The following is a 15,297-nucleotide window of genomic DNA, read 5'->3' as shown; positions in this document are numbered from 1 at the left end:
GCTCAAACTTATTAACCTCCATCTTATCTCCTCCTCCTCCTCCTCCTCCTCCTCCACTTCGACCAGTACTATCACCACCACGACTAGCACGCGCAACACACACACACACACACACACACACACACACACACACACACACACACACACACACACACACCAGAACACAACACAGCAAACCACAACACAACACAATACAGGTACCAGCGGGTGTAGTGTTTCTTAGCCCTACCTGGTGTGTTGGCGCGGCCCACACCTTGATTGTGTTACACCTGTGGCCGCCCCCTCGTGTACCTCTTAATTAATCCCTTTGTGCCCCTCTCTCACCTGGATAACAGATATTTTGCTTCTTTTTTTTTTCGGCGATCATTAAGCTGTTTTTTTTCCTCCCGGGACCGCGTGTACAAATTAGCTTCTTCACATTACTTAATTTTCTGTTTTGTTTATTTTCGTCTTTGTCCTAATTTGTTGTATTCAGTATCTTTTGTCTTTGTTTTTTTTCTGTTTATGGGTATTGTTTTGTGTGTATCTGATTTCCTTTCTTTTATCTTTTCATCACTATCTTCGAATCTCAGGCATGCTCATCTCCTCCCATACTTTCTTTTCTGTTAGTTTTTTTCTTCTGATTTGTTTTATTCAGTATCTTTTGCCACTGTGTTTCTTTTTATCTGTATTGTTTTATTTGAATCTGGTTTCCTCTTTTTTATCTTCTACTCACTTTTATTTCTTTGCCAGTCTCAGGTCTGCTCCTTCATCCTTATTATTTTCTTATCTCCTTTTTGTCTAACCTTCCTTACGTTCATTTTTTATTCTCTCTTCTCTCTTCTCTATCTCTTCCTTCATCCCTCCTCCGCTCTCTTCCCTTTACACTTTCCCCTCATGCATTCTCTTTCTCTTCTTACATTCTTACTTTGTTTCCTTACTCTACTTACCCACATCTCTATCTTACTTCTTCTTTCTCCATTCCTTTTGCGCTCTGTCTCAGCATCTCAGCATTTTTTTTTTCCAAGTTCATCCGTTTTTTCATTTTTTTTTTCCATTTTATCCAGAGTATCTATTTTTTTTTCAGTTTTCTTGTCCATTTGGTATCGAATCTCGCACTCCGGGTCTTGCTCTCACTCTGGCTGTGCACATATTTGTCTCGGCTATTGTTGTGTTGTGTTCTTCAACTTTTCCGTCTCCTCCCTTCCCAGATTTTATTTCTTTCTGACATTCTTTTTCCTTCTTATTTTTCTCTCATTTTTCTCCCTTTTTCAAATTTCACATCTTTTCTATACACACTTATTCTTATTTACTGTTTCTTTTCACTCTCGGTTTTGATATTTTGGTTTAGTTTTCGTTTTATGTAAGAATGTGTTTATTGGGGGCATATATTAAGCTGCTCGTGACCTCGGCGTTCATCTCCGTCTCATTGGCCCTTGAATCTATGCTGACCACCTGACGCAATACAAAAGTCTGCCAGGTGGGACAACACTCCCTTTTTTTTCCTCCACAAAGCAAACTGATAATTAGTACACACCTTCCCTGACCAGGTGCAAGGTAATACTTAAGTGCTTCATCTCGTCCACCCTCCACCTTCTCCACCCTCCAAATAAAGCAAACACCCTCCACCTCAATCCCTTCCTCTTGTTCCTCTCTTCATCCCTCTATTCCTCTTGTTTCTCCCTCTCTTCCCTCCTTCTTACCTTCCTTTCTTCCTTATTCCCTTCCCTTCCCATCCTTCTCTATCAGTACCTTTCCATTCCTCGTTTTCTCCTCATTCACCATCCCAGTGCTCTCCTTCATCTTCTTCCCTTTACTTCACCAATGCCTCTCCCTTCCTGCCTCTGTTCCTCCCTTCCCTTTGTTCCTCCCTCGCCCCTCCTCCTCCTCCCTCCTCCTCTCATCCTCCAAGCGGCTCGTGTGAATGTCTGTGTCCCTACGCGCCCTAAAGCATACCTGATCACTTACTCGCGTTAATTAGTCCTCTCCATCTCACCCCGGAACACCTGAGGACTGATTACTGGCGTCTCAGGTGATCGATAACCCTCACCTGCCCTCACCTCGCCTCCACTCTTCACAAACTGATTAGTCTCTCTTGTTGGTACGATTGGCTGCTCTCTCTCTCTCTCTCTCTCTCTCTCTCTCTCTCTCTCTCTCTCTCTCTCTCTCTCTCTCTCTCTCTCTCTCTCTCTCTCTCTCTCTCTCTCTCTCTCTCTCTCTCTCTCTCTCTCTCTCTCTCTCTCTCTCTCTCTCTCTCTCTCTCTCTCTCTCTCTCTCTCTCTCTCTCTCTCTCTCTCTCTCTCTCTCTCTCTCTCTCTCTCTCTCTCTCTCTCTCTCTCTCTGCTTCCCCCTCTCTCTCTCTCTCTCTCTCTCTCCTCTACCTATTTCCATTTCTTTCATCTTTCATCTCCTTTGCCTCTGTCACACCTTTCTTCTTGTCCATTCCCTCTCTCACTCTCCTCTTGTGTCTCTTTTTCCTTTCCCTTTCTTCTTTCATTTATCTTCCCTGTCCTTTTCGTTCCCTTCCTCTCTTTTCTTCCGTCTTTCTTTCCTCCTTTTACTCCCTCTAATTTACATTTGGTTCCTTTTCTGTATCTCATCTTCCCCTCCTCTACCTATCCTTCCCTATTTCATTCCATTTCCCATTTTCTTCATTCTCCTCTACATCCATCTCCCTTTCCCCTCTCTTCATGTCCTCTCCTCACCGTCTTCTCCTCTTCCTCCCTTCCCTCATACTTTCCTTCTTCCCTTCTACTTCCCTTACCCTTCGCTCCTTCCCTCTCCTTCCGCCTCCTTAAGCGCCTCATCCCCTCCGTTCCTTCCCTCTAATTCACCTCCCCACCATCTATCCATCTCCCTTTCCCCTCCTTTCACCTCCTCTCCTCACCGTCTTCTCCTCTTCCTCCCTTCCCTCATACTTTCCTTCTTCCCTTCTACTTCCCTTACCCTTCGCTCCTTCCCTCTCCTTCCGCCTCCTTAAGCGCCTCATCCCCTCCGTTCCTTCCCTCTAATTCACCTCCCCACCATCTATCCATCTCCCTTTCCCCTCCTTTTTTCATCCTCTCCTCACCGTCTTCTCCTCTTCCTCCCTTCCCTCATACTTTCCTTCTTCCCTTCTACTTCCCTTACCCTTCGCTCCTTCCCTCTCCTTCCGCCTCCTTTAGCGCCTCATCCCCTCCGTTCCTTCTCTCGCCAAGCGCTACCCTCTAATTCAGCTCCCCACCAGCACGTCTTCCCCTTTGTTTTCAAGTCTTGTTTGTTCTGCGTCACTGGTGTATTACGCTTCCTACCTTGCGTTTGTTTTCCACCGTATTTGCTTGAGCCACTCGACCTCTTATATATAGGAAGGAAGCGTTCAATGACCACCCTGTTAACTGCTGCATGTGGGTCCCTCCTTCACCCCTTTCCTTCCCCGTCCTTCGTTTCACCCTGCCGTCTCTACTGCCTTTCCTTTCCTCCTCCTTCCTTCTTTCCTTGTCCATTTTGTTCCCTTCTCATTTCCTCTTTCATTGCTTCTCTTAGTTTCCTTCTGCTTTCCTTGGTTTCCTTTTCTCGCTATTTCCTTTCCTTTCGTTTTCTCTGCTTTGCCTCACCTTTCTATTCTACGTTATCAATAGTTTTCCATTCCTCATTTTCTCCTTCCTCCTTCTTCCATATCCCTTTGCTTCCCTTCATTTCCTCTCCTCTCCTCTTACTCCCCTTCTTCCCTCTCCCTTTCCTCCCCTTTTCTCCCCTTTTCCAGTCCCCTGACTCTGTGCCCTTCATTTCCTTTCCTCTCCCTTTACTCCTCTTCCTCTCCTTCCCTCACCCTTTCCTCCCCTTCTCTGTCCTTCTCTTCCGCACCTCCTTTCCTCTCCTCTCCTTTCCTCACCCTTACCTTCCTCTCCTTCTCTCTCCTCCACCTCCTTCCCCTGCCACTCCTCCTTTCCTCTCCTTACCTCACTCTTTCCTCCTTCCCTCTCCTCCACCTCCTTCCCCTGCCACACCACCTTTCCTCTCCTTGCCTCCCTTCATCTCTTAATCATCTCCGACTCGCCCCGTATGGAGTTCTCCCCTCACTGGCCAATCCCTTTTCCAGGTTCCTCACGTTTGCTGTTGACCTTCGTAATTAAGTTATGTGTGCTTAGCGTTAGCGCCATTGTGTGATTGGTTGTGTTGCTGCTGTGTGCCGTGTTGTGTTTTGTACTGTTGCGAATAAATGGTGCTGTGTTTGCTGAGAGAGAGAGAGAGAGAGAGAGAGAGAGAGAGAGAGAGAGAGTGAGAGTGAGAGTGAGTGAGCGTATGTATGTAGGGATAAGATGTATTCGTGAACAGGTTAACATAGAAGAAGAACATTTAGTAAGGAAAGGATGCGGAGGAAGAGAATTATAGAGAACAGGTAGAGTAAGGGAAGGATGCGGAGGAAAGGGAAAAGGAAGAGGAAAATGAGAACAGATGTAAATAAGATGAGGAAGAGGTAAAGTAAAGAAAGGACGATGATGAAGGAGAGAACGAAGAGGAAGACGAGAACAAGTGTAGATATAGAGGAAGAAGGGAATAAGGGAAGTATGTGAAGGAAGGGGAAGAGGAAGAGGAAGAAGAGTCAGTAAGGGAAGGAAGGGGAAGAGGAATGAGAGAACAGAGATGTGCATTGAGGAGAAACAGTTATACCAGGAGAGGATATGGAGGAAAGGGAAGAGGAAGAAGAGTCAGTAAGGGAAGCATACGGAGGAAGGGGAAGAGGAAGAGGAAAAAGAGATAAGAAGGGAAGGATGCGGAGGAAGGGGAAGAGGAAGAGGAAGAGGAACTAGAGAGCAGAGCTGTGCATAGAGGAGGAACAGTTATACCAAGGAGAGGATGTGGAGGAAGGGGAAGAGGAAGAGGAAGACGAGAACATCGCTGCATTTGTCGATTATACATGCCGTACAATCTGTGTCCGAGAATAACGTGTCGGGAGGAATGATTCAGCAACAACCAGGCCAACAGCAGAACTATATCTTCAAACCTGTGCCACCTTACGAAGAAAAATATTGTCTTGTTGAATTTGACTCACTAGATAAACAGAAAGATAAGGAAGAAATGAAACCCAGAAAGGAGGAATTATAGTGCAGAAAAACAAGGAAAAGTGACTTACTGAAAAATATATATAAAAAAATAGCGTAATGAAGCGTTCGATATTAATTAAAGGGAAAGATATGCAATTAGAAAATGAGAAGATAATTAAGTGTTTGATATTAGAAGAAGATATGTAATTAGGAATAAGTGACTTACCAAAAAATATATACCGTAGTGAAAAAAAAGATGATAATTAAGTGTTCGATATTAATTAAAGAGGAAAATATTTAATTACTCGATATTATTACTTAGATTCTACAGTTGTTTCCTTGTAGTTTCCCTCCCGTCTTCTCTGTTAATATTAATCCACGGGCTCCCTTACTAACGAGGACGATCAGACAGAGAAACACTCCCCCCCCTTCTGCCCCTCCTCCTCCTCCTCCTCCTCCTCCTCCTCCTCCTCCCCCCCCCCCTCTGCTACAACAACAGACTATGACGGTGGAAACGAGAACAAGGACGCCGCTATTTCCCCCCCCCCCCCCCAAACACACACACGCACGCACGCACACACGCACACACACACTCCTCCCTCTCCCCCCTTTCTCTCCCTCCTTCACTTCACCCTTCCTCCACTCAGTATGTGTATCACCATCTCCAGAAATACTCCTCCTCCTCCTCCTCCTCCCTCCTCCACCTCCTCTTTCTTCCACCTTCAATCCACCAGAACTGTCGCCTTTTCCTGTCTTTCTACTCTTTCTTTTCCTTCTCTTTCTACTTTCTCTGCTTCCTCTTCCACCTTCTCCTCTCCCTCCTCCACCTTTACTACCTGTCTCTCCTCCACTTCCCCGTCTCTGAACCCACTCCCTTCCACTTCTTATTAAACAGTATCACCACACAACTTCCACCACCACCACCACCACCACCACCACCACCCCTCTACTACCCCTCCCAGTCCCCCTCACCACCACCACCACTACTAATATCGATGCTACTGTCCTCACCGCTACTCCCACCTCCACCACCACCACCACCACCACTCTCGCCTCCGCCGCCGCACCAAAGCCCCGCCGGAGGAGCTTACAGGCCCGGGAGGGAGAGAAGAACTTTAAGCTCTTGGGGGAAAACACTAATTCTTTTTTGTAACGTTTAATTCCTCGTCCGGGCCTCATCCTTTGATTTATAGGAGGCTGTGTTGGTCTTCTTCGGCGTCCTCCTCTATTTTTTTCTTTTTCACTCTCTCCCTCCTTCCCTTTCCTTTTTATTTCCCCTTCTTCCGTTTCCTTCCTTCCTTCCTTTCTCTCTCTCTCTCTAAAAAACGTCTTCGAGGGATAGGAGGACAGACGATGAATGAATGAAGGGAGGAATGTATGAAGGAATGAAGAAAGGAAGGAAGGGAATGAGAGAGTTAGGAAAGGGGGGATTAAACAAGGAAGGAAGGAAAAAAGAAGAAAGGAAAGGTTGGGAAAGTTAAGGAGGGTTAGAGCAAGAAAGGAGAGAAAGACGAAATAAAAGAGTAAAGAAAGAAAGGAGGGAGAGGGAAAAAAAGAAAGGAAAGAAGGAAAGAATCGACGGAGGGAGAAGGGAAGGTAAAAGGATGATGAACAATGGAGAAGGGAAAAAAATGAAAGAGGGAAATAAAGAAGAGAGAGAGAGAGAGAGAGAGGTAAAGGATAGCAAGCAAGGGAGAAATGGAAAAGAAAGGAAAGAAAAAGAAAAGAGAGAGGAAATAAAGGACGGATGAAACGAGGATGAATATAAAGAAGAAAGGAATAAAAAGGAAGCGTTGGAGAGGGAGATATAAATGATGACGAAGCAAGGGAGGAATGAAAAAGGAAATGAAAGATTGTAATAAAGAATAGAGAGAGAGGGAGAGGTAAAGGAAGACGAAACAAGTGAAAGGGGAAAAAAAGGAAGGAAAGAATAAAGGGAGAGGGGAGATAAAGGATGACGAAGTAAGGGCCCTTAAACGAGGCTCCCTTAATCTTGGCGTTCCCTGAGGGCAGCGTCGGAAGGGCACCGCGGCGGCAGGCACTTGAGCGGATGTTAGACTAGGCCGGATCATTGCCTAAGTGGTCCTCGGGGGAAGCCTTGCCGGTGGAGAGAGAGGGAGAGAGTGGATAGGCTGGATAGGGCGCCGGGAGGATAGAGGGAGGGATAGGGAATGGCAAGAGAGAGAGGATGGATGGGTAAGAGAGAGAGGGTGGGGAGGTGGATGTTAGGTAGAGAGAGAGAGAGAGAAAGCGTATGGATAGGGAGTGGAGGGAGAGGGTAGAGAGGTGGGTGAAAGCTAGGGAGAGAGAAAGCGTATGGATAGGGAGTGGAGGGAGAGGGTGGAGAGATAGGTGGAAGCTAGGGAGACAGTGTGGATGGGTAGATGGGAAAAGGGAAGAGTGTTCATCCACTTCTCTCTCACTCTTTCTTACTTCTCTCTTATTCCATTCTTCCACTCACCACTCATATACTCATCCATGCCTCCACTAGTTCATCCACCTTTCTCTAGCATACCATCTTGCATCCACTTCCATCTATCACCTCCTTACCCATCCAACGTTTTCTATTTTTAATCCACTCTTCCACTTATCCACATTACTTACCCTTATGCACCTTCATTCATCCATCCACCTCTTTCATCGTCCACTCTTACTCCATTCTCACTTACCACCTCCTCATACATATGCACTTCCACTCACCCACCTCTCAGCGTTCCACCCTGATCCACTCTTCCCTACCAGCTGTCCTGTAATGCCCAGCGGATTTCGGCAGCTCAGGACAGTGCAGTGAGAGCCTATATAGCGCCCCGTCAGCCCGGCCAGTGCCTCGGGCGTGGACTCGGTCAGGGCTTAGCGTGAGGCTCTGGAGGGCGTTAGTGCATAAAGTGGGAGTGGGACTTCGCCCGCGGAAAATCAGAGTTGAAAAATGGATACTGGAAGATGGTATGTGAAGGCGGAATTCTTGTATACATGGAAATAGCGGTGCAAAGAGGAAGCGAAAGAGCATGAAAGAAAGAGATAACGCCGTGTGGAAGTATTAGATAAGGCCATATAAGACGAGGCTACCAACACACGAGGAGGAAACTAAGAAATGAGAGTAACAAAAAATAAACTTTCTTCTTCGGGAACAAACCACACAAAACAAAAAAAAGGCACCAACATTCAATAGTAGTAATAGTAGTAGTGGTAGAGGTAGAGGTGTTAGTAGTAGTCATAGTAGTGATGTTAGTTCTTGTTACAGTAGCAGATATAACGAAACAAGAAGACAGCTAAGACGTAAAAGAAGTCTGGTTCGGGGACAAGCCTCATCAGTACTCATTCCCTTGGGACGGTAGCAGTAGTAGTAGTAGTAGTAGCAGCAGTAGTAGCAGCAGCAGGGAGTGCCGGGCTGATTGGCTATTAAGGCGAGTGGCGTGGGAGTGGGGCGGCGTGTGCGTGTCCGCGGGTCCTCGTGTGCGCCGCGCCGCTCCTCAAGACTCACTTTAATCAGGCTTCAATACCCGCGTTCGGCTCTGCGCGGGACGTTAATGTAATTAGGGAGTTAGGCCCAGCACGGAATAACTAATTGAGCTCAACTTGTGATGGCTTGCGTACAGAAGGGCTCGCCTCCTCCTCCTACTCCCTCCCCCTCCTCGTCTGCGTCCTCCTCCTCTTCCTTCTCTACCTCCTCCTCAGACTGCACAATCTTCTCCCTCCTCCTCCTCCTCCTCCTCCTCCTCTTACCACACCTACTCCTCGTCGTCCCCCTCCCCCTCTTCCTCCTCCTCTTCCTTCTCTACCTCCTCAGACTGCACAATCTTCTTCCTCCTCCTCCTCCTCCTCCTACCACACCTCCTCGTCGTCCCCCTCCACCTCTTCCTCCTCCTCTTCCTTCTCCTTCTCAGACTACACAATCTTCTCCCTTCTTCTCCTCTACACTTCTTGTTTCTCTTTTTATCCTTCATTTTGCATATTATTCTTTCTCTTCGTCTCCTTTTCTCCACTTTACCTCTTTTTCTCGTTTACACATCCTCTCCCTCCTTCTCCTTGTCCTCCTCCTTCCCCCTTCCTCTTCTTCTTCTTCATCCTCCTCCTTCTCTTCCACCTCATCCGCCTCCTCATCCTCCTCGTCCTCCTTATATATTTTTTTTCATCTTTCCTTTTCCTCGTCTTCTCATCTCCCTTTTTTTTTCATCCTTTTCTTCGTCCTCCTTCTAATCGCCTTTGCCCTCCTCCTCCTCCTCCTCCTCCTCCTCCTCCTCCTCCTCCTCCATCTCCTATTCCTTTCCCTCCACGCTTCCAGTGACAGATTTCAAGACCATCCAAAAGAATTTAATTTTGTTGATTGAGCTGATGTGGCGGCGTCCCTTCATAGCGGCGCCCCTTCGTCTGTGAGCCCCCCCCCTCCCCCCACCTCCCCTTTTCTCTCTCTCTCTCTCTCGCTCTCGCTCTCGCTCTCTCTCTCTCTCTCTCTCTCTCTCTCTCTCTCTCTCTCTCGCTCTCGCTCTCGCTCTCGCTCTCGCTTTTGCTCTCTCACGTTAGTTGCTTTTAAATTTGAATCTTTTGTTACTCTTTCTTACTTGCAATACAAATGTCAGACTCTTCACAAAATGTTCTCTCGTTCGCTTAAGTAACACGTGTATTTATTTAATCCATCCAGGTGAGATACACGCCCTTAAGAGTGACCATTAAGAATCCAAACCCCTATTAACCACATCTTTAGGTTCTGACTCTCTTCCCGACAGTCTGTGTTGCTTTAAGTTCCCGGAAACCATGCATATTGTACCCAGATTTTCGCTGAACGTAACCTTGAGTGAAACAAAGGATCCAAACCCCTATTAAACACCGATACTGGCTTCAATTCCCTTCCTAACAGCCTGTAGTTTAAGGTTCCCAAAACACATGCACATTGAACCCAAATTTTTCTCTCTTACCTCTTACCCCTGAGCATAACCTTAAGGATCCAAACCCCCATTAATCAGATACAGGTTTCCAATTCCCTTCCTAACAGCCTGTAGTTAAGCTTCCCAGAAAACATGCACATTGAACCCAAATTTTTCTCTCTTACCTCCTACCCCTGAGGATAACCTTAAGGATCCAAGCCCCCATTAATTAGATTCAGGTTTCCGATTCCCTTCCTGACAGTCTGTAGTTTAGGGTTCCCAGAAAACATGCACAATGAACCCAATTTTTTCTCTCTTACCTCCTACCCCTGAACGTAACCACCAAATCATTAAAGTCCCGCCTCCCAAGGGCTTTCTAATGAAGACGGCGGGTCCGGAGTAATATTTAATACCTCGAGGGGGAAGGGAATATACGGACCCGATATTTTATACGTCACATTACGTCGCAGTGACTCAGACTAAACCTTCCAGCCTCCCTCGCTCAAATATTTACTGTCGGTGTGTTGATTCAGCGTCCCTCTGGCGGCCGGGAGGGAGGGCGATAAAGAGAGCGACTGGGGAGGAGGAGGAGGAAGACGAGGAGGAGAGCGTCTGGAGAGGAGGGGTGTAGAAAGCCATACGTCATAACATTTATTAGGGTGGTTAAAGGTTTTCTCCCCTCCTTGGCACACACACACACACACACACACACACACACACACACACACACACACACACACACACGCACATGTCGTCCCCTTTCCACAAGTTTCCCCTTAGGCAATGTATTATGGGAGGAGGAGGAAAAGTAAGAGGACAAGAGGAAGGAAAAAAAAGAGGAGGAGCAAGACGAAATGAAGGAAGGAAACATAACAGGAAACTAAGCAGGAAAAATACGAAAGGAAGGAGGAACAAACAGAGAAAGAGAAAAAAAAGGTGAAGGAGGAGGAGGTGAAAGACGAAACGAGAAGAAATATAAGATGATGAATGAGGAGGAGGAGGAGGAAGAAGAGGAAGAAGAAGCTACGTGTCTCCTCTTTGAGGGGATGTTTACCTCTGGTCTTATTTACTCCTTAATGACGGTCCATTATAAGGGTGTTTGCCTCATCCTGTCACGCTGATTACCTCTCCTTCGCGTGGGCTGATCAAGGGCGTCACACCTGCGCGCCCGACGATCCTCTCACCTCATGAACACTGCCTGGGACTGATCTTTATTCCTCACCCTCACACCTCGTACACTTTGCCATGGACTTATTTTTTTTTTTATACTCATACCTGCTACACTTTTCTCATTACTTCACCTTTATTGTCTTATCCCTACACCTATTAAACATTTCTTCTGATTTATCTTATTTTTTACGTGTGTTTTTTTTATATATATCTCAGTTGTTGTTTTTTCATATTCTTCTTCCCCCAAACCAATTCATCGCGTTCCTCAGTTTCATTTGTTAGCCTTTACCCTTGCTACATATTTCATCAGATTTCTTTAACTTTTTTTTCACGCCATTTTTATGTCTTTCAGTCTTTGCAGTTTTTCTTTATTGGGTTTTTCTCCCCTCAAACCTCCTTGAACTTACCTTGCGTCTCTATATTTCTTTGCCTCCCATTTTTGTTTACCTTCACAGCTGACAAACATTCTTTCTCGTAGTTCACCTGTAACTTTCCACGGCAATATTTTTCAATGTGCTTTCAATATAAGTTTGTTTTTGTTTGTTATTTCTCCCCCTCCAATGTTGATGTTCGTCGTTATTTACGGTGTTGTGTTTTCCCTGGTCGTTATTAATGTGTTTTTACGTTCAAATTCATTATTGTTCCGTTTATTATTTATTTATTCATGATATTGCTGGCGATCATGCAGTGCTTTATCATATTAGATTAAGAAAGGTATTATATTTTCACTGTTTTGTTGATATTTCTCTCTCTCTCTCTCTCTCTCTCTCTCTCTCTCTCTCTCTCTCTCTCTCTCTCTCTCTCTCTCTCTCTCTCTCTCTCTCTCTCTCTCTCTCTCTCTCTCTCTCTCTCTCTCTCTCTCTCTCTCTCTCTCTCTCTCTCTCTCTCTCTCTCTCTCATGCATTCATTCTTTTAATTATAGTTTTTTTTTTATCTTTTCAGGTAAGTTTGGCTGCCTTGATCCGTCTCCAGGTGAACGATAAGTATCTCTCTCTCTCTCTCTCTCTCTCTCTCTCTCTCTCTCTCTCTCTCTCTCTCTCTCTCTCTCTCTCTCTCTCTCTCTCTCTCTCTCTCTCTCTCTCTCTCTCTCTCTCTCTCTCTCTCTCTCTCTCTCTCTCTCTCTCTCTCTCTCTCTCTCTCTCTCTCTCTCTCTCTCTCTCTCTCTCTCTCTCTCTCTCTCTCTCTCTCTCTCTCTATCTCTCTCTCTCTCGCTCTCTCGCTCTCGCTCTCCTATTATTTAGACCCCAAGACAATATACACTAATGTCAGTTTTCAACCCACACTATCCCGCCATCTATTGCTTCGCTGCGCCACTAAATCATCTTCTTGCTCACACCGAGTAAGAAAAAAAGAAAAAAAAAAAAATAATGCGAATTATAAAATGTTAATCACACTCCTACACTCCTACTCCCATCCCATGTCGCCCCTCTTCTTCCTCTCCTTTTCCCTCACTCCTGCCCTTTATCCTCTTGTGCACCCCCCCTCCCCTCACACACAGGTAATTATGGTTCATGGGCGAGACTTTATTTGTCAGCGAGAGTCCTGGTATTACCCTTTGGCTGCTGAGGATGAGCCTGTCCTAAGAAGGCTGAAGGAAAGGAGGGAGGGAGAGAGAAGCCCACTGTAGACCAGGTATTGTTGAGGTGTCTCCCTTCATCCCCTTCTTCTGCCCTTAACCTGCGGCCACTCTGGGATAAGCTGAGTACCTGGGCTGATGAAGATGCTGCTCAGTTCATCTCATCTCTACTCTCCTCTTTTTTTCTCCACCGCCGCACCTTCATCTTCGTCATCTTCCTCTTACTCCGCTTCCTTCTTCAGTATCCGCGATCATCTTTGTCGCTTGCATTTTTTTTCCCTCCTTCAACACCTACTTCCTCCTACGCTTGTCCTTGATGATGGTTCTCCTCCTCTTCCTCTTCTCCTCCTCCTCTTCTTACCCTCTTTTTTGTGTGTGTTTCGTTCGTTAGTCACAATATTTTTTTTCTCCTTTTCCTTCTTCTTCGTCATCACCATCGTCTTCGTCTTCTTCGCTCACGCATTCTTTCATATTCTTTCTTTCTTTCTTTCTTTTTTTCCTTCTTCTTCGTCATCACCATTAACTTAGTCTTCTTCTCTCACGCATTCTTTCCTATTCTTCCTTTCTTTCTTTCTTCTTAGTCTTCTGTTCCTTCTTCTTCCTCTTCCTCTCCCTCCTCCTCCTCTTCTTCTCTCACGCTCTCATTTGTCTTCATCCAGTTACGGTTCTTTCCCTCCCTCCCCTTCCATGAGCCATCTTAACCCTCTCCAGGTATCACTAAAACCTTTACCCATCCACCCTCGGCCTTCCCTTAACAGCAATAGTCCATTCTGTCCCTTTCTTACCTCTTAACCCTCCCCTCCTCCCCGTCTCTTCGTCTCAGCAATCTGGAAACCCTCTTCGCCGTCCCCCTCCTTCCCCCAGTAGCATGGATTATGGGTTTCTTGTTCCCTTCTCTCTCTCTTATTCCTTTTCCCTCCCTCTTTCTTCTCCTCCCTTCAGTTTTTTTCTTCATTCTTCTTCCCCTCCTGTTATCTGCGTATACTCCCTCTCTTCTTCATTTCCTATTTTTTTTCCTCACTCCTGCTTCTCTCATTTCGTCATTGCTATATTCGTCCTCATTTTCGTTTCCTTTTTTTTCTTACTTCCTATTCTTTCCTCATCCCGTATCCTCCCTCTCTCCTTCCTTTTCCTTTCCCTTCCTTTTGCTCCCTCTACTATTTCCATCCCATGTTCCTCCTCTTCCTCCTTTTCTTTTCCCTTACTCCTACTTTTCCTCTTTTGCACTCTTTCCACCCATTTACGTTTTGATTACTCGTTTTCCTCCTATCCTATGTCCCCCTTCCTCTTGCTCCTTCCTCCTCTCCTTTCTCCTGAAGCGAAGAGGAGGTTCCTGCAGGAGTTTAGCACCCCTTTTATGCCGCCCTTTACCGGGAGTGAGGGATAGAGGCCACGTTAGTCCCGCCGACCCAAGATAGAGGGCAGGTCAGTCGCGGCGGCCCAAGATAAGACCCGCCCGGGCTCTATGATGGATGCGTTTCGCTAATATCGCTTCTCCTTTATCTTCGGTTGCGGATTCTTGTGCCTCTCTTTCTCTTTCTCTCACCTTCGCTGACTTCTTCTCCCTCCTCCTTCCTTCCCTCAATTTCTTCTTGCTTTTCCTGATGGGGAGGGGCTTGTTTTTGGACTTGTGTGGTGGTGATGCTGCTGATGAATGGAAAGGAAGAAGAGGAAGAGCACAATGTCATCCTTTTCCTACTTTTCCTTACTTTCTTTTTTCTTGCTGTCTTTCACTTTCCCGCCTGATTTTTTTTTTCATTATCTTCATTTGTGGTTCTCTTTTCCTTTCTTTCCACTAACTCCTTTCCCCTTCTCCCTTCTCTTTCTTCAAGCCTCCCACTCCCTCCCGCTTTCTTTTTCATTTTCCTCCTTGTCTTCTTTCCCTTTTCCATCCCGCCCGTTCTTCATGGCTCACTCCCTCCTGCCTGGTTCCTCTCTCTTTCTTCCTCCTCCTCCTCATCTTCCTTCTTCTCTCCTGTCCATTACCTGCCTCTTTCCCACCTCTCAAGACCCCAAACATAATCCCGTAGTTGACCGTGCTCTCCTTCTCGTCCTCTTCCTCCTCCTCCTCCTCCTTTTCCTCCTCTTCCTGCTCCTCCTCCTGCCGAAGCCGTGAACAGAGTACCGCCTCCCCACGTGTCAGGGTCCGTACTCTTGAACCTTTCGCCGCCCCAGCACACATATTTGACAAGGCTTTCGTAGGCGTTGAGGGCATTTCCAGGGGTAGTTTTTTGCCCCTGGTGGTAGTTTGACCCTTCCTCTGTACCGTGAACGTGAAAAAACACTCCTGAAAACCCGATTAAGCTCCTTTTTGGGCTTTGGAAGTAGGTGATGTGAAAGGCGGAAGCGTCTGAAACTACCGGCCCGGGCTCTCCTTCGCTGGCTGGTGACCGCGCGTGTTTGGTAGTGGCCCTCCAGAGCCTCCTTTGAGTTGCTATCCACGTCCCCTCAGTGTGTGCAGCGTCAAGGAGCGACCAGCGAGATTAGAATATTAATAATGATTGACGGGGGAGATTAGAAGCTCGGAGAAGCACGGAGAGTCGGAGGAGTGACCGGGAGGGAGAGTGTCTGTGTGTGTGTGTGTGTGTGTGTGTGTGTGTGAGAGAGAGAGAGAGAGAGAGAGAGTGTGTGAGGTGAGGATGAAAACGAAGAGAGTCTTGCCATGTTCTCTGTCTCTATCTCTCTC

At 46.5% G+C, this 15,297-nt stretch overlaps 1 long non-coding RNA gene across 2 annotated transcripts in view; it reads left to right on the top strand.

The window, feature by feature from the left end:
• Positions 1 to 15,297, top strand: part of LOC127000412 (uncharacterized) — a 147,798-nt gene that overhangs the window by 119,284 nt on the left and 13,217 nt on the right. The window contains exon 3 of one of the 2 annotated variants that reach the window (XR_007754026.1): positions 11,978 to 12,080. The exons of the other annotated variant lie outside the window; for it this stretch is intronic. This is a non-coding gene — a long non-coding RNA (uncharacterized LOC127000412). Of the gene's footprint in view, positions 1 to 11,977; positions 12,081 to 15,297 lie in introns of those variants that run through there. 2 annotated transcript variants of the gene reach the window in all.

The sequence above is a fragment of the Eriocheir sinensis genome, chromosome 18 (genome assembly GCF_024679095.1).
Source record: "Eriocheir sinensis breed Jianghai 21 chromosome 18, ASM2467909v1, whole genome shotgun sequence".
Lineage (NCBI taxonomy): Eukaryota > Metazoa > Arthropoda > Malacostraca > Decapoda > Varunidae > Eriocheir > Eriocheir sinensis.
The sequence above is the reverse complement of the archived record's forward strand: the minus strand, read 5'-3'. Positions and strand labels throughout refer to the sequence as shown.